The sequence below is a fragment of the Scleropages formosus genome, chromosome 12, assembly GCF_900964775.1.
Source record: "Scleropages formosus chromosome 12, fSclFor1.1, whole genome shotgun sequence".
Classification (NCBI taxonomy): Eukaryota; Metazoa; Chordata; class Actinopteri; order Osteoglossiformes; family Osteoglossidae; genus Scleropages; species Scleropages formosus.
In genome coordinates this window covers 2991673-2995341 of record NC_041817.1, presented here as the reverse complement: position 1 = coordinate 2995341, position 3669 = coordinate 2991673, and the positions used below count along the sequence as shown (strand labels likewise).

General features: G+C 50.1%; 1 non-coding gene across 1 annotated transcript; it reads left to right on the top strand.

The window, feature by feature from the left end:
- The first annotated feature begins 855 nt into the window (after positions 1-855).
- On the top strand, positions 856-927 carry trnaw-cca (transfer RNA tryptophan (anticodon CCA)). The gene has a single exon. It is a non-coding gene; the product is annotated as a tRNA-Trp (tRNA).
- The last annotated feature ends 2742 nt before the right edge of the window (positions 928-3669 follow it).

Sequence of the window (3669 nt, the reverse complement as noted above, 5' to 3'; positions counted from 1 at the left end):
ACGCACAGAGAAAAATGGGAAAACGAGAGCGCACCGTGTTGTCATGGGGATGACTTTATAGATACGCAGCACCATGTTCTTCTGAGAGCAGGTGGCGTCACTCCGAAGGATGGTGTTCACGATGCTAAAAAGCTGCTCGGTGCGCTGGTGGAAAGGAGCTTTTGTGCTGTTTTGACCACGGTTTCGATGGTGTTGGGCCCGGGATAAGTCCTCGCTGATGTTGAGCCCCACGTACTAAACACAGCCCACCCTCTCCACTGCCGTCCCACTGATTAGAACAAGTGTGCGGTCTCCTCCCACAGTCATCTCCTTGGTTTTACCAACGTTCAGAGAAGAGGTTGTCGTGCTGACATGGTACTGAACGCTGAGCTGTAATCAAGAAGCAACATTCTCACATATGCCCCTTTCCTGTCCATGTGTGAGAAGGCAGTATGGAGGGCAGTGGCAATAGCACCCTCCGTAGACCTGTTCTGGCAATATGCAAGTGCAGTGGGCCTAGGGTGTCAGGTGGCGAAGAGGGGATGTGAGATTTGACTAACCGCTCAAAGCACTTCATGATAAGTGATGCGAGCGCTGCAGGGCGGTAGTCATTTGAGCAGCTGAGTCTCCACGAGCATCCCTGCAGAGCACGGAGGCCGGTGGCTGGGCTCGTCCAGAGGTGGACCTCTCGCACCCTAAGTGAGAATCGTACCCCTAGACCACCAAGCATCCCTCGAGGTCACTTTTTGACCCACCTCGTGTTACTTTTCCAGAGCCCCGCATTTTCCAAACTGTACTTCTTCTTGGCCCGTTTGCTGGGCGGAGACGCTGGAAAGTGACACGGTCTGCCCCCTCGTTCATGAGCCATCAGGTACCGACCTTGTGGCGCAACGGTAGCGCGTCTGACTCCAGATCAGAAGGCTGCGTGTTCAAATCACGTCGAGGTCAGGCCTGGGATGTCGGCGACCCTCCGACGTGCACTCTCGAGCTAGGTCACAGAGTGACACAGAGCGCTTTAACACAAGCATGAGGCAAGAAGAGCAGTTGCAAACAAAGAAGACAGTTGACTAATGGCTACCATAATGAAGCCCTTTTATAGAGCTATGAGTATCCCTACTGGCCACCAGGGAAAGGAGCAAAAACTCCCAACTGAAAGTTGAGGGAGAAAAAGAAAACCTCTCGGGGTGCACAGGCCAGTGGCTGCCCATCGCTCCTGGGCATTCTAGTTTAAGTAACAATTGTAAGCCAGTTTAACAAGCAATAATGATATTGGTGCTAAATGGTGTCTTGGATCCCCAGCTAAGCATGGAACGCCTCGTTCATCATGGCAGTTGGTCAACATCCTCAGTCAGCATGGGATTCGTCTGTCACCAACGGTCAGCCTCCTCAAGTCTTACGTAGCGAGGCAACGCTCAACAAGAAGAGAGAACAGAGTTAGTAAGTTGTTACTTAACCTAATTTATTATGCATTTTCATAATGGTGGCAAAAAACAAGCAAGGCAAGTGGAATTACATTTCGAGGTGGAATGCCTGAGTGAACATGTCAGTCTTTAATCGGGATTTGAAAACAGAAACAGACGGGGCAATTCTCGCAGCAGCATTTTGTACCAGCTGCAGCCTGGATACAGTCTGGTATGGACGACCCGACAATAAAGCAGTGCCAAAGTCCAGCCTGCTTGAGACAAAAGCCTGAACCATCAGACCCAATGATACAGCTGGTGGTGCCGGCATCAACCCTTTCCCTTCCTGGTGGACACAGGGGCGACGAGATCCGCTATTAGAAGACAGGAGGTGCCGGGGTTCCTGCAAATGGAAACCGGATCTGCCTCATGGGAGCATCAGGAATAACACAAAGCCTCAAAAAAACAGACCCACTGCGTGTGGGAGTGACAGAAGACATTGCTGTGACTAACCGTTCGTTTCTCCTTAGTAACCGCTGTCCGGTGAAGCTGCTGGGTCGCGACCTGCTTGCGAAGCTCGGGGCAACTGTCACTGTGACCGAAGAAGGTGGCAACATCGCATCTCCAGTATTGGGACTGTTGTCTCTGCAGGTGTTATCGCAGTACACCGCTTGGCTGCTGGATGATGACGCGCTGCGGTGAGGTAAGGGTGCCTCCCAACTTGACACAGCCCACACGGTTGCACTGCACAGCACGCTTCTTTGCCAAAGAAACCGTAGCGTATCGACAAGAGTCGCATGAGTTTCCGGCAAAGAAACTTGAGGAAGAGAGAATCATTATGTCGGATTTGTTCCTGACAAAGTGCCCCGCTGCAGCCTCTTTTGCTCTGATCCCGGCCCAAAGTAGGTGGTACAAATGGGATTCAGTTCCGCATATGTCACTGGGGAAGACAGGAAACTCAGAATGGAAAGATTTGGGCATTTAAAGGCGAAGGCATCGACTCACCTGTAAACACCATAGCAGTGTGGTACCGGAATAATCTCCTGTTACAAGATGACAACGAGGGGGACCATATGCAAGCATGTCGTGTGAACGTTTCATGCTCAAAGGCGGAAATGTGGTGTGAGAAATTGTTCGTTCAAGTGTGGTGTGAAAATATGTTCAAGTAGTCAATATTTTCAAGTGCTTAATATGTTCTAAAGTGATGTAAGAGTTAAGACGTTCAGAAAATATATGCTGTCCGTTTAACGCAATGGAGAAACGTTGATAGGGCAAACAAAACACAAAGAAATTTGAACCTTTAGGATGCGTCCCGGCAGACTTCTAAAACAGGGACAAACTGTTTGGAGGGACGTAGAAGACCGGCAAATAGAGAGCTTTGCCTTACGGCTCAGCTCCTGCATTCACCACCACAGTCCGGTACAGCAACCGCATTACTGCTGCCGCTGCCACCTCACTTGTGAATAAGACCCCAAGATGCTTAAACTCCTCCACCTGGAGCAAATTTTCTCCCCTCACCTGAATGAGGGGGGCAAGACTATCTTTTTCCATGAGAGTAGCATAGAGTCAAACTTGAAGGTGCTGACCCTCATACCCACCAAATCAATATTAACACATCCACTCCATAACCTTTACAGCTTGCTGGTTTTTTTTTTTTTTTTTTTTCCTTCTTACACACACTCCTTACATACGTCTAGAGGCGCATGCTAAGTGCGCACACGCGCACACACACACACAAATAGTCTTAACCGCTTGCCTCATACAGGGTTGCAGGGAGCGTCGACACGGTGCTTCTTGGGGAGAGGTGAAAGAATCCAGGCTGGTGGCGGAGCAGGTGAAAGCTCCTGTGATGAGCGCTCCCGTGGAGCCAAGACAACACAGCCTTCTGCTTTTTGCTACACAGCGCTGTGGTGAAGCAAACACCACATTTGAACACAAGCATGCTCATAAGTGTACTTGGTACCAGAGCTCCTTGGGCCAAAGGCCAACGATCAACTTTGTAGTTGTTTCATCTGGCTTGAGGAAAACATGTTCTGGAAAACTTGGGTGAAGAGAGGTGCTGAGCTGTCAACCCATCACCGTCTGGTGGTGAGCTGGATCAGACGGCAGGGAAAACTGACAGACAGATCCGGTAGGCCCAAGTGCATAGTGAGGGCGTGCTGGGAACAAGTGTCAGAGGACCCTGTCCGGAATGATTTTAACTCCCACCTCCGTGAGAACTCCTCCCGTGTCCCGGAGGAGGTAGGGGACATGGAGTCTGAATGAAAATTTGATTTTAAAAGCTTTGCTA